The following is a 24,170-nucleotide window of genomic DNA, read 5'->3' as shown; positions in this document are numbered from 1 at the left end:
ATGGATGGATCAAGCTGGCAGCACCTGAACCCACGCATCAATCTTAATCAGAAAAACAGATATAGCAAGCCTCCTAGTGGGATGCAAGAGGAAATATTCAACATATACTATATAGGAAGTAGACAACTCCATCTATGAAGATTTTTTTCATGTCAAAACATAAAGATTGTATCTAGTTAAATATCAAGTATCTATTCCCAACTACCAGTTTACATACAGGAAATATAGGGACAGAAGACTATATTAAGTGACACCACAGGGATGCAGTCAGCAAAATCCAGAACATAGAAAGTTCTTCAGAAAATACAATTTTTTTTCAGAGAAAAAGTCTTTTCAGCAAATAAACAACCCAGTCTTTTCAATAAACTGTAAGATTTTGCTTTTAAAGCTGAGGGAACTTTAGATTAAATGAGACTTGCAAGATATACAAACCAGATGTAATATATGCAATTATTTGGATCCCAATTCAAACAAAGGGGAAAAATTGAGACAATCAGAGAAATTCAAGTACTCAGAGTATGATTTTAAGTAAAAATGTTAAATTTTTTAAAGTGTAATAATGATACTCCAGTGACATTTAAAGAGAGAGAGAAAGAGTAATTATCTTTTGGAGAAAGATACTGAAGTATTTTTAGATGAAATGATAAGAAGTCCTGGATTTGCTTAAGATAACCTAATATGAGAGAACAGAGAAAAGAAAAGAACCAGACTGACTTTCGGTAATTATTAATTCATTAAATGATTCTACTTTTGTATTTGTTTCATGATCAATTTTTTCTAAGTCCATAGTCTTTCATGAAAATGTCAGTTGCTCAGTCACGTTTGATTCTTTGCCAGCCCATGGACTGTAGCCCAGCAAGCTCCTCTGTCCATGGAATTCTCTAGGCAAGAATATTGGAGTGGGTAGCCATTCCCTTCTCCAGGGGATCTTCCCGACTCAGCAATCAAACCCAGGGCTCCTGTATTGCAGGCAGATTCTTTACTGGCTAAGCCACCAGGGAAACCCATATACTTGGATTATAAAGGGGTCTCTGCTATTCCAATAGCATAGCTTCATATATCTGACATAAACAGAATACTATGGCAATAAATCAGATGCCTCTTCTAGATGTGAAATATGTATAGATCAATTTTATTTCAACTGTATGACAAGTCATTGGCAAGTACTGTGTAGGGGTTTATATCTATTTAGAAAGATAAACAATTTCTATCTATGTGTTCCATGAAACAGATGAGGCTCATTTGAGTTTAACAGCTCCTTATAAAAAATAATACAGATTCGTGTATGGTCTTAACTTCTGTTTAGAAAATCTAACATCTCCTAGTGAAATATAATTCAGAAAAGATTTCATTTTATATCCTTGGACCATTTGTTCATGGTAATAGTTGATAAGGTTCATTTGGAATTTGGATTCCTATTCTTTCGCCTTCTAAAAATTGAAAAGCTTAGTTAAAATTTAAAAAAAATTTTAAGAGTTAAAAATTAAAAAGCAATATTTTTTAAGAAACAAGAACTAAAAGTTGTACATCTAGTCCAACAATATCAAAGTTAATTTCAGTTCCTAATGATAGTAGATGTCAACATATATTGTCAAATGAATTAATGAATTAGTGAATACATTACTCAAAAATTCTGTCTACTCTAATTAGATTTGTGGGAACCACCAATTTGGAATTCTTATATTTAGAAAATACCTTACAATTTCATTTATTCTAATCCTCGTCTTCTCAGTAAGAATCAAGTTGAAAATGTAATCAAGATAGAATTGCGTAATAGAACTTCTCTCTTTATGCCACTAACATTATTTGACTTTGAGTCAAACATTCACACCAATCCAAAATGGGGTACGCTATGAAATATGGAAAAGAGCCTAAAACAGAGGCAAACCGAACTTGAAAACAAAACAGAACTCAGGAACACAAGCAGCTGAGCACGAGAAAGCACCCAAACATCATGATAAACAATCTTTAAAAATGTATCTTAAAAATATTTCAGCCACCAAGGAAGTTTCCATAAAATAGGAACTATAACAGAACAAGAAAAACCTCTTGGAAATTAAAAATTTGCTTGCTGAATTTTTTTAAAAAAATCAATGAAATAGTAGGAGGTTAAGGGCAAGAAAATCTCCCAGGAAGTAGAACATGAACATGAAGAAAAGGAAATGAATGGAAAAAAACAAAACAGAAAAATCAGAGGCTCTAAGAGATTTAATTTACAACCAGAAAGAGTTCCAGTAAGATAAAGCTGAAGACTAGCCCAGTTTTTTAAAGAAGAAAACATCACAGATTCAAAGGAAATAACAGTATATTTCTCGACTGAAAGAACCTAATGAGTAACTAGTAAAAATTATTTTAATAAAAGACTACACTAAGGCATATTATAAAATTCATCCAGGAATGAATGAAGTGATCATTCTAGAGACTCCCAAAGCACAAGCAGGTTACGAATAAAGGATTAGGAATCAGAAAGGCATTAGACTTTTCAACAGCAATGCTGAGAAGTGGAAGAATCAAATCCTTCAGAATTCTGAAGGAAAATTATTTTGATCTAGAATTCTAAGCCCAGATATATTATAAAAACCAAGTGTAAAATTAGCAAAAATAAATAAATGAAATGAAAGATACATTTTATGCTTTTATTTAGTTGGTTCATTTCATGTGACGGTCAGTGAATTACCAGTTGGCAAGGGCACCCCACGCCAGTACTCTTGCCTGGAAAATCCCATGGACGGAGGAGCCTGGTGGGCTGCAGTTCATGGGGTCGCTAAGAGTTGGACATGACTGAGCGACTTCACTTTCACTTTTCACTTTCAAGCATTGGAGAAGGAAATGGCAACCCACTCCAGTGTTCTTGCCTGGAGAATCTCAGGGACGGGGGAGCCTGGTGGGCTGCCGTCTATGGGATCACACAGAGTCGGATACGACTGAAGCGACTTAGCAGCAGCAGCAGAAGCAACAGATATCAGTAAAAGAATAGGAATTTACCATTAAAACAAGAGTGAAACCGAAACTACAACAGAAAAAAGACATTTCAACTAATGTGGAAACAATTTGTTTTCATTATTAAATCTTTTCTAAGAAAGACTTAGAAATATGCTCCATCAAATAAAGGTGTGTCTTAATATGCCATGAAAGAGAAAGGATGGGAATGAGAGCAATAGAATCCAACAGAGGCGAGATGTGAAGAGATGTCCCAAGTGACAGCGATCAATACATTGCTGGCTGGGAAGGCAACAGGTTTTATTAGAACAAGAGGACAGAGGATTCCGGAAGGGGAATTTCCAGGAGAGAAGATGAAGCTGACAGATTTTGGAATGTGTTGAATATGTGTAAAATAATATTGATGGGTTATTGAGAGAAGCATAGGAACCCTGGAGGTAGGAAAAAAAGTAAGCAAATGCAAAAATAAGGCAGATGGTGAAAGTCTCAGTAGGGAAGAACAGTCAATAATATTATTTTTGGTAGCTTCTGCTCATACAGGTGATTTTTCGCCACCTGAAAAGGCTCACATCTCACAAATGTCCTTTTCCAGTCTTAAGTGTCCACATGTAAATATATTTATGATTCCTCTGAAAACTACTTCTTAAAGAACAAAATACATTGAGTCTATTCAAAAAGAACTAATGTGTTTGTATAATTAAGATTGGGGTATTTTGAAATTCCAATACCTGTTGTTGGAAAAAAACTTTATGATCAGCCACTTCAGAGAGGCAGAAACATAAAAGACTAGTAAATATATAAAAGGTGCTAAGTTTCACTGGTAATTAGGGAAGTAGAAATTGAAAGAAAGGGGTTGCGGGCATGCCCAAGTCACTTGAGTCATGGCCAGCTCTTTGCAACCCTATGAACTGTAACCCACCAGGCTCCTCTTGTCCATGGGATTCTCCAGGCAAGAATACTGGAGTGGGTTGCCATGCCCTTCTCCAGGGGATCTTCCTGACCCAGGGATCGAACCCCGTCTCCTGTATTGCAAACAGATTCCTTACCGCTGAGCCAATGGGGAAGCTGAGGAAATGCCTCAAGTTGTGTCAAAATCAGCACCTCTCAAAACATCCAAGCATCAGATTCACCTGGAGGCCTTGTTAAAATAGCTCAGTGGAGCCCTCCCCTGGAGCCTCTGCTTGAGGAGATCTTGGGTGGGGTCCAGGAGTTTCCATCTATAACTGAACTGATTTCTAGGACTAATGAGTTAGGGTTCCCCACCAACTCCCCCCTTCCCCAGAATCCATGCCCTTTCCAGAACCTCTCAATAGGACCTTATTTGGAAATGGGGTCATTTCAAATGTAAGTAGTTAAAATGTACTGGAACGGGGTGGATCATGAGCCCAATGTGACTGGTATCCTTATAAGAAAAGGAGAAGAGAGACAGAGACACAGGGGAGAAGGCCATGTGACAAGAGAGGCAGAGACTGGAGTGATGCGTCTGCAAGCCAAGGATGGCCAGTGACTGGGAGCAACACCACAGACTTAGAGAGTGTGGGACAGATCTTTCCCCAGGGCCTTCAGAAAGAGCACGGTCCTGCCTACACATTGATCTTATTATCCTCTAGCCTCTGGAACTGTGAGATAAGGAATTTCTGTTGTTTTAAGTCACCAGTTTATACACATGGAAAAGCTCTATACAGTCAGCAAAAACAAGACCTGGCTCAGATCATGAACTCCTTATTGCCAAATTCAGACTTAAATTGAAGAAAGTAGCGAAAACCACTAGACCATTCCAGTATGACCTAAATCAAATACCTTATGATTATACAGTGGAAGTGAGAAATAGATTCAAGGGATTAGATCTGATAGAGTGCATGAAGAACTATGGACAAAGGTTCATGACATTGTACAGGAGACAGGGACCAAGAACATCCCCAAGAAAAAGAAACGCAAAAAAGCAAAATGGCTATCTGAGGAGGCCTTACAAATAGCTGCGAAGAGAAGTGAAACGCAAGAGAAAAGGAAAGATATTCCCATTTGAATGCAGAGTTCCAAAGAATAGCAAGGAGAGATAAGAAAGCATTCCTCAGCGATCAATGCAAAGAAATAGAGGAGAACAATAGAATGGGAAAGACTAGAGATCTCTTCAAGAAAATTAGAGATACCAAGGGAATATTTAATGCAAAGATGGGCTCAATAAAGGACAGAAATGGTATGGACCTAACAGAAGCAGAAGATATTAAGAAGGGTGCAAGAATACACAGAAGAACTGTATAAAAAAGATCTTCATGACCCAGATAACCATGATGGTATGATCACTCACCTAGAGGCAGACATCCTGGAATGCGAAGACAAGTGGGCCTTAGGATGCATCACTACGAACAAAGGTAGTGGAGGTGATAAAATTCCAATTGAGTTATTTCAAATCCTAAAAGATGATGCTGTGAAAGTGCTGCGCTCAATATGCCAGCAAATTTGGAAAACTCAGCAGTGGCCACAGGACTGGAAAGAGTCAGATTTTATTCCAATCACTAAGAAAGGCAATGCCAAAGAATGCTCAAACTACCACACAATTGCACTCATCTCACACACTAGTACAGTAATGTGCAAAATTCTCCAAGCCAGACTTCAGCAATATGTGAACCGAGAACTTCCAGATGTTCAAGCTGGTTTTAGAAAAGGCAGAGGAAGCAGAGATCAAATTGCCAATTCAATGATCCAAAATTGGATCATTGAAAAAGCAAGAGAGTTCCAGAAAAACATCTACTTCTGCTTTATTGACTATGCAAAAGCCTTTGACTGTGTGGATCACCACAAACTGTGGAAAATTCTGAAAGAGATGGGAATACCAGACCACCCAACCTGCCTCTTGAGAAATCTGTATGCAGGTCAGGAAGCAATGGTTAGAACTGGAAATAGAACAACAGACTGGTTCCAAATTGGGAAAGGAGTACATCAAGGCTGTATATTGTCACCTTGGTTATTTAACTTATATGCAGAGTACATCATGAGAAACGCTGGACTGGATGAAGCACAAGCTAGAATCAAGACTGCCAGGAGAAATATCAATAACCTCAGATATGCAGATGACACCACCCTTATGCCAGAAAGCAAAGAAGAACTAAAGAGCCTCTTGAAGAGGAAAGTGAAAAAGTTAGCTTAAAGCTCAACATTCAGAAAACTAAGATCATAGCATCTGGTTCCATCACTTCATGGCAAATAGATGGGGAAACAGTGACAGACTTTATTTTGGGGGGCTCCAAAATCACTGCAGATGGTGACTGCAACCATGAAATTAAAAGACACTCCTTGGAAGAAAAGTTAAGACCAACCTAGACAGCATATTAAAAAGCAGAGATATTACTTTGCCAACAAAGGTCCGTCTAGTCAAGTCTATGGTTTTTCCAGTAGTCGTGGTATGGATGTGAGAGTTGGACTATAAAGAAAGCTGAGTGCCGAAGAATTGATGCTTTTGAACTGTGGTGTTGAAGAAGACTCTGGAGAGACCCTTGGACTGCAAGGAAATCCAGCCAGTCCATCCTAAAAGAAATCAGTCCTGAATACTCATTGGAAGGACTGATGTTGAAGTTGAAACTCCAATACTTTGGCCACCTGATGTGAAGAACTGACTCATGAGAATAGACCCTGATGCTGGGAAAGATTGAAGGTGGCAGAAGGGATGGTAGAGGATGAGATGGTTGGATGGTATCACCAACTCAATGGACATGAGTTTGAGTAAATGTTGGGAGTTGGTGATGGACAGGGAGGCCTGGCGTGCAGCAGTCCATGGGGTCGCAAAGAGTCAGACAGGATTGAGTGACTGAACTGAAGTTTATGATAATCCATTTCAGCAGACCTAGAAAATACTAAGACATCCCAAATCACACTTTGAGAACCACTAATCAAAATTACCAGCTTCCTGGGTGGCTCAGCGGTAAAGAATCCCCCTGCAACTCAGGAACTGCAAGTGATGCGGGTTTGACCCTTGGGTCAGGGAGAGCCCCTGGTGGAGGACATGACAACCTTCTAGTATTCTTTCAACCTGCTTCTCCTGGGTCCCCTGCATTGGTAGGTGGGTAACCATTTACCACCAGCACTACCTGGGAAACCCAAGAAAGGGGATACCCATTCTATACCCATGACATCAGCCAATATTTAGAAGCCTAATAATATTAAGTGTTGAGGAAAATCTGGAGAAACTGGACCTCTCATATATTGCTGCTGAGAGTTATACTACATACAATTTTAGAGAGAAATCAGTAACACCCAGCAAAATCAAAGATATCCCTGCCACTTATAGGTGTTCATAACCTAAATAAACTCTCACTCATGTGCACAAGGAAACATGCATATAAGGATGTTTACTAAGAATCATTTGTAATTTAGAAAAACTGGAAATATCTTAATTGCTCATTAGGTGGGTAATGAATAGAGCTTCCCAGAAGATGCTCTAGAGTAGGAAATGGCAATCCACTCCAGTATTCTAGCCTGGAAAATTCCATGGACAGAGAAGCCTGGTGGGCTGCAGTCCATGGGGTAGCAGAGTCAGATACAACTGAGCAACTGAACACAAAAGCAAAAGGTAATGAACATGTGGGTGTTTATCCACATAATGGAATAGCATACAACATTTTAAAATTAACTCTTTGTGCTTCTGGTATAAATATGCAATGAGTGAAAAAAAGTAAGTTGTAAATAGACATACGTACACATAGGGAGAGGGTGAGGATGGAGGACAGGCTCTTTTTATACCATCACTACATATATATGTATCCATAAACAATATATATATTTTTGTTTTCTATTACATACATATGTATCCATAGACAATAAACAATATATCTTATTTTTGCTTTGTTAAAGCAAAATAAAATACATGTTTATGAATATATATGTATACAATAAATAACATCATTTTTTGTCTAAACAAAAATATAACATGCTTATGGATACCTACATACACAATAAACAATATATTTTTTGTTAAAAGATATATATTTATGGATACATATATATGTTTCTGGCATAAAAACATACTGTGTAAATGATATATACCAATTGCAGGATATTGGTCAATGCTGAAGAGGAAAAAAAAAGATAAGGGGAAAGGATTTCATATCTAACATTTCTTTCAAAAATGGGGGTAGGGTAAAGAGATGTCTGAAGCAAATGTAGTGTAAGGTTAACATTTGTTAAATACATGCCTGGTACATATTTTCTATACTTTAAATTTGAAGTTTTCATAATTTAAAACTTTCAGGTTAAAAAGTGCATTAAAATACACAGCAACCAACTGCAACACGTGCTCTTTATTTGCATACTGAGTCCAAAAAACAAGTGGGAAAAAGGACACACGCACTACATTTATAAAACAATTGGAAATTTAAACAGACTGTATGCTGATGTTATGGAATTTTGGAAAATTTTTCCCAGGTGTGATAACAGTTTAAAAAAAAGAGAGCCTTATCTTTTAGAGATATATACTGAAATTTTAAGTATCAGTAAATGTTTACAGATGACTTAGAATTTGCTTCAAAATAGGACAAGGTGTGTGTGGTTGGAGGGTGGGGTTGGTGGGTAGGAATCTAGATAAAACACGACTGGCCATATGTTTCTAATTTTTTGAAGTCAGGTGATGGTACATGAGTGGTTGTTATACTCCTCTGCTTAATTTTGTACATGTTTGAAATCATCCATACGTTTAGGTAGACAAGAAATATGTTAAGCTCAAATTTTAAATCAAAACAAATTAAGACGTCCCAGCCTCAGAGTCCATGTTAAGAAGCAGGCACAGCTTTTTAACTGTGCTGAATTCAACAACATGTAGGTCTCCAGCTGCACAGACAGGGCAGTATTTTCATGGCACCGAATTCCTCTTAAGGATGTAGAGACCAGGGACTCCTAAGTACCATGGCAACAAAACCGGAAACTGCTTCAGGACCCTACTCACATTGAAAGACTTATGCCTCTCATTTTGCTGAACGAAGACTGAATTCATTTCTCTGCCAGGTGAATAATGCAGGAAATCAACCTAGGAATTTTAAAGCTGCATTTACTTCTTGCTGGTTCAGTAGAGGGAAAAGCAGCTGTTAAAATTCTTAAGCAAACAAGATCCAGTGTTCTTCTTTAAACCAGAAGGCAGGCAGGCAGAGCACACACACCCAAGCTAATTAGTTCTATTTAGTTCTTAATACTTATGTTATTACCAGACTTTTAAAAAATGGCACCCAATTCTTTAAAGATATACAAATGAGTGTATTTTTCTCTTGATCAACTACAAAATTATGTGATGTCAAAGAACTTACATGCCCTTTTGTGTTCTAAGTAATTGGTATTTACAGTTTTCAGAGCAACATAAAATATTTTTTCTTTTTAAAATTGAAAAAGACTTCATAATTCTTATCTGTTTGAAACATTTGCTGAGAAACCAAACCCTGAAATATCTTTTCCACCTGCAGCCTTGAATTTATGTCACTCAAAATGATTATAATTTTAAAAGTACTACATAATATATAGGATATGTTTTGTTCAATGTAAATTTTCACACTTAGCATTCTTTTCATATTTAATGTTTGTAATCTGAGCAAAGACTACTATATTACATTTCTGGAAAGTAAATACTTTTAGAAATTGTACCTTTAGAGAAATTGATAGTCTGCAGGCAAAGGCAGGCAAAAAAAGAGGCAAAATCAGGACTTTACTAAAACAGGAATCAGATGAGAAGATATATCATTAGATAAAACCACTTTACTCCTTGGAGCCATCTCTTCCTAGAGGAGATGATTTTATACATTACCTTATGCATACAAATATCATGTGGAGTTATTCTAGATGTTAATATTTGTGCTCCCTGACATGTGACCTGTGACTCACACTGGGGCCTAAGAAACTAATTTCCTTTTATACTGACGTGGCTTGCCATTTCCTACTCCAAGGTATCTTCTGGACCCAGGGATAGAACCCGTGTCTCCTGCATTAGCAGGCAGATTCTATACCACTAGTCACCCGGGAAGCCCTAATTATCTACCAGGTGACACAAATTCCCAAGTCTGCACTCGATCCTCTCATTTTAGCCAGAGCTCTTTCTTCTGTAAACAACTCTTTCAAAGAAGGAGCCACAGAATTAACACGTAATTTAACTTCTCTTCAGTGGAATCAGTCACCAACAGCAAAGAGCAAGTAGCCTCAGCGATGCAGTGACCAATGGCCCCAGCTCCGTCCAGACCAGTAAGGGCCAGGGCGCACTGCCCTCGGAAAGCCTGAAACCTCACAGAGAACTACCAAAGAGGCGAATGAACACTCTCCACAGGCAAACGCCACTTCAGAGACCTTCCAAAGAGAGCACTTTGAGGTGCGTGGCCAGGACAGGCTTCAGAGCAAAGACAGAACTGAACTGAGCCTCGCCGCCGAGAATGTCGAGAGGAAGGGGTGGCCTCGGGTGGAGGTATTCAGGTAGAGCTCTCCCCTATTGCAAAGGAAATGCTGGATGCTATTAAAAAATAAAGAGAGAAAGGGCTGTTTGGTCTGGTGGAATTATGAGTTTGTGCAGGTAAATCAAAGGGATGGGGTGGGCTGGAAGAGTAGGTTGTGAAAGGTTTTGAATGGGAGTGCTGAGAGTTTTTAACTTTGGGAGGTAATTTTAGCAGCTGCTGGTGATCAGGATCCTTCCATGGTCCCATGTCTATAGATACACGTGGCTTCACCTGCACATGTTAGGTCTACGGCAGGGTCAAAAGGGAGCTGTCATTCCCCATTTTTTGTCTGCTTGGCATAAGCCCGCAGTTAGCCAGTGTCCATCCTCTGATGGACAAAGCGTTAATTTTCTTGTTCCGTCAGTAGAGGGTGTGCCAGGCAGAAAACTGTTCTGAGCTTCTTGTCCATTCACTCTTCAGTCAACACTGAGCGCCTAATCTGTGCCCTCCCTGCACTGGGTCCAACACCAGGGAAACCCAAGTTGAACAAGACTTTGTCTAAGCACTCAAGACGTTTATAGTCCATTCAACCACTTTGAAAACTGTTTCAGTTTCTTAAGAGCTAAATAGGCACCTATTCTAGGAGGAATTCTACTCTGATTTATTTACCCAAGAGAAATGAAAACATAATTCACAAAAAGCCTTGTACAAGACTATTTACAGCAGCTTTATTCAAAAGTGCCAAAAACTAGAAATAAGCCAGGTATCCATCCACAGAAGACTGGATAAGTAATTGTGATAAAATCATCTAAGCAAGATTCCTCAGTAATAGAAAGGAACCAACTATAGACTCATGCAACAGCATGGATGCATCTCAAAAACAGTATGTTGAGAAAAAAAGAAAAATCTAGACACATAAAGACACATAGTGTTTGATTCCATTTCATTCTAGAATAAGCAAAGTTAACCTGTGTTTGATGGAAAGCAGATGAGTAGCTGCTTCTGGGAGGGAGGGTTGGTTGGTAAGAATAAGGGAGCTTTCTAGGATGATGGCGGTATTCTGTGCCTTGACATTCTTTCCACAAAAATGAATAACAGAGTTAATATCAGAGCATTTGATGTAAGTAAATGTCTCAAACAAACAATACACAGCAACTTAGAGTCCAGAGGGAAGACGAGTGACACAATATGGTGGGAAACAATACAAGGATCTACTGGACACGACAGAATCGCCAGGAGCGCTCCTAACCCAGATTGGGAAGGTCTGGATAGACATTTGGGAAAAAGTGATCCTGGAGCTGGCTGTTGAAAGATGAACAAGAGGAGAGGATATTCCTGACAGAGGAAATAGATATACAAAAGCAGGGGGGCCTTTCATGTAAATCGAGGAACTTCCTACGGCTGGACCACAGAGAGGAAGGACACGGCAGCATGCGATGAGACTGAGACGTCAGAGTCAGATCAGGCTTTCAGGCCCAAACACATAACCTCCCATGCTTCATCGGCGATGACTAATTTCAGCACGTGGTGTGTTTGAATAAGTCCAAGAAAGGTGACCCAAAAAAGACCTAAGTGCTGGACACGAGCCCTTATCCACAGGCCCAAATGCTTGCCTCGGGGCTAAACAAAGCTACATCTTATACTCATTGTGCTGAATTTGGAATTCAGAAGACAGCCCACGTGGTAAATCATGTCGGGATATGTTGTTTGGATTTCAACTGTTCCTACGGGAAAAAAATGAAGGGTGTGCTAAGTACATTGAGTTTATTTCAACACCCACTTACATCACTGTTTTTTGTTTGGTTTTGTTTTTTTTTCCCTAGTATATTTTAAGAAATAGTAGCCCTGCAAGATTCTGGCCTGGAGAAGAGGATGTTGTGGTTAAATAGGTTTGGGAAGTGCCACTTTTGGAGATTCACAGTACACATGAGCACAATGAAAGTTTTGAAGAAGTTGTTTAGTCTCCAAACCACCATTTCCCAGTATCATCTGATTATGGGAACTTTCTATGGAACATTTTTTGAGAAGTGTCTGTTTAGATAAGACTCAAATGAGACATAATATGTCCTTCAGGTCCCCAGAGCAGCTGTTTTGGAAGCAACCTAGTGGCTGAAATGACTGATCGTTCTTCCGAAAGATTTATTCTTCTTTTAACACAAGATAAAAGAGTTAACAGTGACAATAACTGTGTCTACTGAAAATAACTTTACTGAGAACTTCCAAAGTGCTCAGAATTCTATATGTTTGGTCTTATAAAATCCTCCTACAAAGCAGATTGTATCAGAAGTCCAATTTAATAGATGAGGACACTGAGACAGACCGAGTTTAAACACTTACTTAGGTTTTCACAGGTGGTAAATGACAGAGCTGGAATCTGACCCAGGCCTGCTATCTTCACCATTCTGCCACTCAGTCATCCCCATTGTTCCGTATTAATCAAGTTTATTCCTTCATGTATTCACTTCTTAATCATTTATTTATTCATTCATTCAAACCCCTCATTTAATAGTGAAGTACCAGAAAACCTTATGTTCATTACATTGGAAGAGTACCATTTTAGTCTAGTTTTTGCTGAAACTTGGTTTAGGAAGTGGGAGAAGGAAGATTCTTTATCTTTTCATCTCTGAATGACAGACAACTACACATCACCTACTCTCCTGACATGAACATATGTCTCGTCTTGATCATTCTGGTCAAAAATTATATTACTAGACAGGTTTCCACCCTAGCATTTTTTTTAATGGGTTCAGGTTGCATCAGTCATTTAATTAAGCCCTTCATGAAATACATTTTCTGAAATTTTCTTGAACACATTCTCAAAGTTAGCCAATAATCTAAAAAAAACAAAAACAAAAATAATCGTCTCTAAAAACTATCCACCATTTCTACGTCTTAATATCTATAGCTCTTATCTGAAGAGGAAATATTTTAATTTGAAGACGAAATAGTTTATCTCACTGGCAGTAGTATGTCCGAAAACTCTTCCATAGTCTCATTAGGAGCAACACTAACTTCTTTGAGTAGGATGACTTTAACATGATTTTTCCCAGTACTTCACTTACACAGTTAAGATTTAAGCTTTTCTCTCATGTCCATACCCAGCTCAGAGCACAGGAAGCTCATTAAAGACAAATGCAGTACCTGATCTTTCACAATGCTTTACCTTGGGCTGCTTGTTCAGCATAAAATAACTAATTTTTTTTTTTTTTTAATCTTTGCAGGTAGTTGAGTGGAACACCCTAAAAGGCAGCCAAACACGCCTTCTCCCTTGCAGTCCTGCTGCATTCTCCTTTCAAGAGGGATGGGATTCAGTTCACAATCCTTGGGGACACATCAGTGTGTGACTGGACTTCCTCACCCTGGAGCCCAGATGCAGGATAGGGCCTCATGACTACACAATGACCAACAGACCATCACATTTTGGCCCAAACGGTCCTTATGCTTTCTCCTTCCAATTCACGTGCCAGTGAAAAGCAGTCTGCACATGTAAAACTTTGTGGGTATATTTTAGAGCTCATGCTAAACAGAAGCATCAAGCACCTAAAAATACAATATAAGCTCTGCTTTGTGTATAATCTATCATGCCAATCTGGACACATTTACAAGTAATCAAAAATAGGATGACTTTTTTTGGTAGGAATAAATTCATCAAGAGTCAGAAGTTGAATGTACTCACTGGAAGTGATATAGCTCTAAAAGGCTTTAGCTTCTTAAAAGAAAGTCCCATTTTAATCAGATGGAATATACACTAAGAATTACACATTCCATATTCTTGTTATAAGAACATCCCCAAAACAAAGCCATATGGAAACAAGTCAAGAAAACACAACCTACATCTACCCAAGAGTTTAGGCTTATATAATTTTAAGAATATTTAATGGCTCCATATTTACTATGCTAAAATAAGAAAAAAGATTCAGCATAGCCCAACTGCAAGGGTGCGTCTGAAACGACAAGAATACAAGCCTAAGATCCTAAACACCCAGATTCCAGAAGTTTTTGGCAAAGCCAAGCATGTGAAGTCTCTTTCTCCTTGACTTCTAATATCTCACCATCCCATCTTCTGCCATCTGCCTCTAGCAAATGTCAGTGTATCCCCAGGATGGAAACATGCTTCCTTTCTGAATCATCCCCTAAAATACTCTGAAAAATACGACCTACTGCAATTGAGCATGATTGCCCAGCATTCAGGGAAAATAACCAAAGCCAGTTTTCTCCAAGCAATCCAGAAGAACCAATACTGTAGAGCAATTGTCCTGCAATAATTGTGTTTTGTTCTATTAAAAAAAAAGAAAAAAAGAATCCCACCCATCTAAATGACTGATGTCTAAACTGAACCCTTACAGACTCCTAAACTGACAGCCCAAACCGTCTTTGAGAAATAGCAATCAAAATTCAGAACCTACAAGGGAGTACCGAGGCTTCTGAGGATGTGTTAGAAAACAGAGCATTAAAATCACCTCCTGATTTGGAGTTCCACAGGGAGAGGACTCGGAGCATGCAGTTCCTCTTTTTTGTTGCTGGCGGATTTATGAGACTCTTAGAGCGCAAGGCCCTTATTGCAGTGTTACAACATTCTGTGTGATTAATTGATTGCAAATCACTGCACAGGGTGCCAAGATCACCGGTAGGAAGCAGGTCATTAAATAAAATTAAAGCTCTGCCAATGTTTTGCTTGTAAATGCTTCTTCCAATGCCTTACAGCAACAGCACCAGTCCTTACAAAAGGACCTCAATTCACCTGAGCAGTAGAGTCTCCTGTATTTTTTGGCAGATGACTCAAATATTCTATACTTAATCCAAACATTCAGCTTGTTATGTTTTAGGAAGAAAAAGCTGTAGTGTATAATGGAATTTGCACAAAAAAGAAAAGAAGAGCTATGGAAAAGAGAGCTATGGAAGAGTCACCATGAAAATAATTAAATTTGCACAGTCTCACTGTGAAATTATTTAGCAAAAAGACTCAGAGTCCTATCGTGCAGAACTGGGAACCTCTGCAAGACCACAGTTTTCCTTAGGAAAGCCTTCAAACCAAGCATTAACATTTCAAACTAAATTGAATTAATATCTCGCTTAGAATGAGAACGGGTACCCAGGCCCCTTCTGTAAATAAACTCTACAGTGATTTACCATGGCAAATCAACATCTCCACAGATTAAAACCCAGCCCTTGGCTTATTTATCATCTGGCTCAAAGTCTGAGCAGAACAACAGGACAAGACTTCGCCCCCTCAGTCAGTTGTTTCTGGAAACCGACTAGCTGAGAACACATAGGTGCCTTTCCATCAGTCTGGGGCAGAGCAAATGGATACACTTCTTAAGATGTGACCACATTTAATTTTAAGATTGCTATAATAAATATGTGATCTTTCAGGCAATATTTTAAGGCAGAAGGTGGTGCTAGGGAAACTGGTTCACATTCTAGGAGTGTACTTAACGAAACAAACACTAGTAGTTTTGCCTAGGGAGATACACTGAGCTGTTAAACAGGATTTAGCAGAAGAAAAAAGGGTTTAAGAAAGTGTTTCATTGATGCTGACCTGGCTGCCCATGTTTAATTTACTGGTATTCGAGCTACTTTATGGTTAAAAAGAAATACCCCAGCACAAAGAGTGGGACACAACTGAGCAACCAAACTGAACTGAACAGTGAACAGATAGGCTGACTAATTGTTACTGATGTAACAATTCAATGCTAAATTGTTTACATGCTGTCTTTCTAAAATGACAGGGATGAATTCAGTTCCACTTGTTTAGAATTAATTAAGGCATTTATGGAGAAGATGTTTTAACTTTTTGAGCTTTCATTTGCTACACATGTTCATCTGGGGCTATATGTATAATATTCTAAAAGGAAAAATAACTCATAAAAAGATGTTCTCCAGAGTTGAACAAAGAGTACCTATATCAAACTCAAAAGTGAGACTATATAATCGAAGACAAATTTATTTCAACATTAATGAAGAAAAAAGTTGTTGTTCAGTAGCTCAGTTGTGTCCAAATCTTTGCAAACCCCTAGCCAGGTTTCGCTTTCCTTCACCATGTCCCGGAGTTGGTATTAGTTAAAGTCTGCTACCTAACATCCAGCAAAGTATTTAAGGCAAGCAATTGTATAGTTATCCTGACATTTTAAGAATGCCATCTCACATACACCCATCTGACAAAAGTTTTCAAATTCAATCCAGGTAGCTATCCTGAAGCACTTGTCTGGTCCATTTGTATTAACTACCATCACACCTCACACATCAGCTGTCTTCCCTCAACATCTCTCAATGCCTCAGTCAAGCCAAACGTTGCTTTCATTTCTGCTAAAGAGTGTGGATCTTGACTCCTTCACCCATGTCGTATATATTTATCAAATGTTCATTATATGCCAAAGACTGTGCTTGGTGCATGTGATGGAGCAATTAACAAAGGAGATACATGGAGTTCCCCACTCCCTTGAAACTTATTCTATAGCGGGGCAGGCAGTCCTTACATAAATGATTATACATGTCATTAATTCAAATTATGAGAAGTACTAACAAGAGGTGCTTCCTGGTGATTCTGAGCCTTGATTTTTCTCAGTTTATCCAGGACTAACAACAACAAATCAATTCAGGATAACTGAACTCAAGAAGAAATTAAGGTCATAAACCAGAACACAATTTTTAAATTTAAAGGGGAAAATCATTTAAACCATAATATTCCTATTGGGCATTCTTAACATTTTCTTTCTGGGAGGAAAGCCTATTCAGGGAACTCAATTATTACTAGAAGTTCTCCTGGGCATATATTGATGTAATGGAACCATTTATATAATGCAGCCAATGAGGGTTGGGTGTTCTGTAGATATGGAAGCTCTACATCCCAAATTGAGATGTTCAGTCTTGTTGCCAAAATCTCTCTTACATTTAGTTTTGAAAACATGGTTGTCTGATGTAACTTCTTTCTCTACAGAGAGGAACAAAGGGAAACAAAATGCTGTGACTTTTCCCTAAGACAATTCTGGTAATAAACTAATAAATACTTTTCCTTAGGCCAACATGGAAGAGGAGCTAACCCTTTATAGCCTATTATATTTCCATTCTGAGTAAAAAATTCCCCAATTTACATTTTTTTAAAGTTGCATTTGAAACTACTGGCTTCTTAATGTCATTCCAGAAAGTAAAAGTGTTAGTTGCTCAGCTGTATCTGACTCTTTGTGACCCCATGGACTGTACCCTGCCAGGCTCCTCTGTCCATGGAATTCTCCAGGCAAGAATACTGGAGTTGGTAGCCGTTCCCTTCTTCAAGGATATCTTCCTGATCCGAGGATCAAACCCAGGTCTCCTGTATTGCAAGCAGATCCTTTATGTCTGAGCCCCCAAGAGACACTTTGATTTCTATCAGCAGCCACCTCTGAACCACAATTACAGCGAATTCTTTCTGCCAGGTGGGATAAAGCTGAAGTTCATTGGATCCAGAACATGCTTGGCACTTTTTCTAAAGTTCTGCTAACACTTCTTCTCTTTTGTACAGATGAGGAATTAAGGCTTAGGAATCATCCAGCAGGCATAAGAGCCTGAGTTAGCATTTGAACTGGGGTTCTTCAACAGCAAGCCCAGCACTGAGGTTCACAATGCAGGGAAAGCTAACAGGATGGCTGCTTCAGAACCACCGAAGAACATTAGAAACACAGATCTGCAGGCCCATCCAAGTCCTACCAAATCAGAATGTCTGAGCAGAGAAATGCACTCCTCCGGTTTATTGCTCTCTTGCAGAAACTGAGGTGCCTAGCCAATCACAGTAACCATGGTTCTATTAGCCAATCCCACCTGCGGCATCTCACTTCTCATGAGCCTCATAGTTAGAGCGGGGCCCTCCTCAACACCATCACAGGATTTAAGGAGTTGGAGTTGGGGGAAAGTCTCTCTGGGTTTCAATCCATTGGCCTTAATTCCATCCAGTACACTCAACCCCACATTTCTAAATTCATTCGCTCACAGTGACTGAATGAATAGAAAGTGAAAAAGAAAAGTTGTCTTCTTTGAAAAACAGAGACAGCAGCCACCAACACACAAGGGTTTTGTAAAGGACACATGAGATCATGAATTCAACTGTGTTTTTGAATGCCATGAAGTGCCATATAAGATTACATTACTAATTTCAAGCCAGGAGGAATATAACCTCCTGAATTTAAGTGAAAACAAAAAAACAAGTTAGACCATCTATTTTTACAAATAAAGTTTTACTAGAACACAGTTTATCTCATTCTTAATGTATTTTCTATGACTGATTTTGAGCTACAGAGGCAGAGTTGACTATATGCAACAAAGACCAATGACCTGAAAAGACCCAAGCATTCACTATGTGGTCCTGTAAGGCAACGTCTGCCACCCACACCGAACCAGATGGTCACATTTTTCTTAGGTAAACACAAAACATCAGTCCTTAGTGGAACACCCAATGTTTTAAGTAAGCCCTAAAAATGGAATTTTCATGGTTGGATGGATAGGGATGAGGGAGTAGACAGTCCCCAGATTGGGATTTGTGAAAAGTGTGATGCTCTCTCCGCCCAGTTTGGATCACTGTCCCAGGAGTCACAGACAGACAGGCGCAGGCCTTATCCTGCAGGCCGGTTTGGCACAAAATTGGTTACAAACTTTCCTTCCAAACCCAACCCTTAATCACTTTGAGAATAAAGCCACACTGGACTACAGAGGTCAAATTGCAAGCCATAGACCACAAACTTGTGTCTGCACATATATATGTGTATGCAGATGTATGTGGGGTGTGCTTTTATTTCAGCTAAAGGATGACCCAAGGTCAGGCCTAACCCCTGGAATCCTTCACACAGAGTAGGCTCCCACTTCAGCAGCTGGTTCAAACCACCCTGGAGCCTCGGTAGGGAAGAACAGAGAGCCCCCTGGTTGGCTGGCTGCCTGGGAACTCGCCCGCCTGCCGCGTGCTGGGCTCTGCTCACTAGGGCGGGATGGCCCTGGCCCAGACGGCTCATGCAGCCAACCTGCCCCCAGAGAACCATGCAATCAGGAAGTTGGCAACCAGCACCCACGGCTCACCAGGCTCGACAAGCAAATGGCATGTTTCCCTTTCCTGGTACAAAATCCGCAGAAGGTGAAAGTCAATCACCTCCACCCATCAGTGAGAAAGATTAAAATTAAGCCTTTGAGCCCAGTTGTTTATATTCTTGTCATGACGTGGATGACCGAGAGCAAGCAGTATTATGGTTTCCCTTAAAATGTTAACCAAAGTGATAGCCAAGATTCTAGAAAAATAGATAAAGAGTTGATCAATAATTTCCTAGTTTTGACCTCTACGAACTCCCATAGATATAGCTGGATAATAATTTCATGCCATATGAAAATTCTCAACCCTTCAGATTTGGTTTTATTTAAGCAATTCAAAATAAAGGCATCTGATATTCTCTCCCAATCATAGAGAGAGTTCAAAACCCCAAAAGCTATTTAATTAAGGTCTAGGTTTGGAAAAATATCCTAATGAATCTATAGACATCTTTTGCCCTAATTTCTGTGTTGAAGGAAATAGCAACCCACTCCAGTATTCTTGCCTGGAGAATCCCATGGGCAGAGGAGTCTGGTGGGCTACAGTCCACAGGGTCGCAAAGAGTCAGACATGACTGAGCAACACTTTCACGTTCACTGTGTTGACAGAGGCTTGATAACAGATACCTATATCTATAGATATAAAGGATATAGATATTTATCACAATTTTATTGTTTTGCATTTTTAAAAATTTCTCTAACCAAGTTTTTTTTTTTTTTAAGTTTCAAACTGTAGTTAAATTACAATTCAACTTTGGTACTTTTTTAATTAAAGCTTTCATGGCACCTAAAAACAGCAAAGAGAAAATAATAATTTATCCTGTGTTAAAGGCAGAATTGTGTCCCCCTCCACAAATTCAGATATTGAAGTCCTAACCCCCAATACCTCAAAATACATTTGAAGATAGAGCCTTCAAAGAAGTAAATGAGTGAGGTCACTAATGTGTGCCCTGATCCAACAAGGTTGGCACCTTTGAGATGAAATTTGAACACAGATTTGCACAGAGGGAAGACTGTGTGAAGGCAGGGAGAAGACAGCCCTCTATAAGCCAAGAGAGGCCTTGGAAAAACAAATCCTGCCAACACCTTGATCTTGGACTTCCAGCCCCCAGAAGTGCAAGGAAAGAAACTTCTCTCTGAGCTACCCAATCTGTGGTACTCTATTATGTCAGCTCTAGAAACTAATACATCCACCTTTTCAAATACCTCTTTGTCACTGCAGTTTATACTATCTAATGCCAGGTTCAGGCTTACGGGAAATTGCCTGTAGGTCCTTGGCAAAAGCTTCTTTTCACACAGAATACACAAATAAGGTGCCCATTTCTGAGTTATAGAATATTTATTAAATGTTAGAAATTATCACCTACTCACTTCTTAAAGACTATTAAATACTAACTAGAGTGTAGCTTTTATTTGGAAATTTTCTATTATATTTCCATATGTCAAAAAAAAGTCACTGAAAGTTTAACACAGCTGTGTTTAAAAAAAATATGACAACACTGCCAAGACGAAATATTCTGAATACAATGCTTTGAATCTGAAAATATTTTGATGGGCACTAAATTCTAACATGTAGTAAGGGAAACACTCTTCTGGAATTCAAACTTAATAAAGTTATTCTTTTTCCAGTGTCAACTATGTGACTAATGCATGAAATCTGGTTCTCAATTTAAATTTTATCATATACATTATGGAAAAATTATGATTTGCTGAAAAGGAATCTTTAGGTAACCTGCAAATATTGAGGTACAGATAAAAATATAACTGAAAGGAGTGACTAAGAATATTTCAGATTAATTATCATACCATATTTTCTCTGCTAATTAATGGAAAAGTCAAATATAAACTATAGGCTTCCGAGGTGGCTCAGTGGTAAAGAATCTGCCTGCCAATGCAGGCGCTGCAGGAGACGTGGGTTTGATCCCTGGGTCAGAAGAGCCCCTGGAGGAGGAAATGGCAATCCACTCCAGGATTCTTGCTTGGGAAATCTCCTGGAGAGAGGAGCCTGGTGGGCTACAGTCCATTGGGTTGCAAAGAGTGGGAACAACTTAGTGACTAAACAACAACCAGCAACAAATATAAACTAACAGAGACACTGAGTAAATAGTTTTGGAATTCTAAAACTGAGTGAGAAAAAAGACACAGAAAGAAGGTGGGTTCTGCTGATTTTTGCCTTTAAGAAGAGTAATACAGTTGAGCATTTCATGGGGCCATTTATATAGCAGTTGTCCTATGGGGACTACACTGTTTAAAGAAATTCAAATTTTCTGGAGTCTTGGCTAGGGTCCCTCAGAACAGTGCAGATTAAGTTCATAAACCAAGCATCTCTTCCACTATAAATAAAATCAAATACCAATTTGAATTTAATGTTCAAACATCAAGAATTTCGTTCATGAGACAACTCCCAAAACTGGAAAGTAACGTTCTTTATAAAGTATTACCTTAAAAAATGTTTACAAGTAACACAGGGCTATTGTTAGGGAACCCTGGAGACACAAATAATCCTTAAGAAAATATGTCTGATAGGGAAAAATGTGAAGTTAAAGGGTATTTGTGAAATCTGAAAATCCTCAGAACTCATGCAAGCATTGACCACCACAATCCAAATGATTTAGAGATATTTTCCAAATGGTAATATTAAAAAACAGAAGGAAGGAACGAAAGCAACGACAACCACAAAGAACTAGGCCTTCAACATCAATATCCTGCCAAGACATTACAACAGGATTTATTCTAGTTCTACTCCAACTTCTTTTAAAAGGAGAATTTAAAACAGCACTCCAGAAATTAGCAACATACAACGTAACGGCTCAGTGCATGGGCTCCAGAGCCAGTCTTCCCAGTTCATCTCTGGCTCTGCTATTTACTAGCTATTGGCCTTGGACAAGTCACTGAACCTCTCTGCGCCTCTGTTTCCCCCCTCAAATGGAGAAAATAACAGAATCATCTCAGGGGATGGTTGCTAGTACTAAATTGATTTCTCGACATAAAACCTTAGCACAGTGCTTAAGATTTGGTTAAGTGTCCTGTAACTGTCAGTGGTGGTGGGACTGATGGAGATACTGAAAAATCAGAGACAGCCAGGACACAAAGAGCACCGTGAAATGTCTGATGAGGTTGGCTTGAGCAGCCAAAATGAAAATTCCAATCTGGGCGACAGCTAAACACGTTCAGGAATTCTATTTACACCCAATTTTTTCCCACTAGGTTTACTGGTCCCCCAAATTCACATTTCCATTGATCTGAGCTGCTCTCTTAGGCACCCAACACAAGACCAGACAAAAGAGCAAACGACTCTTTAGAGAGCTGCCTGAAAATAGCCCACTGATGAAACCAAACCATAGTTAAATGCACATTTAACAAAAACACCAGCCAAGAACATGAGAGGCAAATTCTGTTAGTGAGAGCAGTGGTCCCTGATGGCTACTCCCCCCAGGCTAGAGCAGCAAAATGTGAAAGCAGGGCACGCCGACACAGCACTGTCCTAGATCCTAGCACGTGGACCGGCCCCCCTCCACCAGCACAGCCCGGGCTGATTTCTTCCAGCTTCCCCCCGCTGCCCACTTCCCCCTTCCTGCCCCCCTCCAAAGGCATACAAGGAAAGCCCAGAAAAAGTCTAGTGAAGACCACCATCAGCGGCTTATTTTGAGCTACTTTCGATTCTGAGAACCGTGAAAGCTCTGGAATGGCTCGAACAATTTTATCTGGCCCTGACAACCCTCTTAAGAGTATCTATCCAATTTTCATTCCACTTGCCTATCACCTCCTCCTAATCTCTTACTTTATTCTCTCTCCTCCAGAAACTGCTTATCATGCTTAAGTAAACCAACATAAATACAGTTTTTTTGACTAGTTGCAAAACTCCAATGCTTAACAGCCCACACTGCATTTCTGATCTAATTCTTCCTGCACACACCAGGATGCTCCCGAGAGAGGAAGGCCAGAGTTGATTTTGCTCTCTTCTATCAATGTCCTTAGTGTCCTTGGCCTATACCGGACACAGTATCTGAAGCTGAAGCACATTTTCTCAGCATTTTCCTTGGCTATATTTAATTCCTTACATGTGGAGACACTGGGTTTTGTATATGATCACTGTTTATTTCCTTAGTACATGTTCTATCTCCTGCAAGCAGGCAGCCAAATGTTTAAAAGCTTTCTACTTTAAAGCACAACTCAACAGAAAAAGATGGGAGATACAGAAAAAGTAGGAATACTTATTTCAAACAAAAGCAGAATGTGGTTTAACTCAAACTGAGTTTCTGAATTATCCCAAAGCTGGCATGCAAAACCACACTGCCAACACAGAAAGCATTGCAAATAGCAACTTAATGAACACACACAGCAAAGCAACATGTACCAGAAGGCATTCTACAGTGTGGTCTCTACAGTGTTAGAGCTGCAAGATAGTATATCCAAGGGGTTACATTTTCCACATTTGGCCTGTATTTTAGATCTCAATTCACTATTCCATTTTTTTCCCTTTTTTATTTAAAGAATATTTGCAATGATAAAGAACTACTTCATTCTCTTAGATGTTGACAAGAAATGTTACAGCAGTGACCGAATAATGTAAAGAATTACCCACTGCAAAGAATTAACATAATTTGGGTTAGTAATAGACCTACTTTCAGACAGTGTCAGAATTATTACTCCCTAATTCAGAGAAGCTGGACACATTCAAACCTTTTTGTTGCTGACAAATTGTCCTCCAGACAAGCTAAGCACATCTATGAAGCAAGGGAACCAATCTCTGTCCAGTTTTGAAGGTCTCCGTACCACTGCTTGTTTCAG

The 24,170-nt window shown here is 39.1% G+C and overlaps 1 protein-coding gene across 8 annotated transcripts in view; it reads right to left on the bottom strand.

Moving 5' to 3' along the window:
- ARHGEF28 (Rho guanine nucleotide exchange factor 28) overlaps window positions 1-24,170 on the bottom strand; it is a 320,275-nt gene that overhangs the window by 8,953 nt on the left and 287,152 nt on the right. The window lies entirely within an intron of this gene.

Source organism: Muntiacus reevesi, chromosome 14, assembly GCF_963930625.1.
Source record: "Muntiacus reevesi chromosome 14, mMunRee1.1, whole genome shotgun sequence".
Classification (NCBI taxonomy): Eukaryota; Metazoa; Chordata; class Mammalia; order Artiodactyla; family Cervidae; genus Muntiacus; species Muntiacus reevesi.
This window is presented reverse-complemented; position numbering and strand designations above follow the sequence as displayed.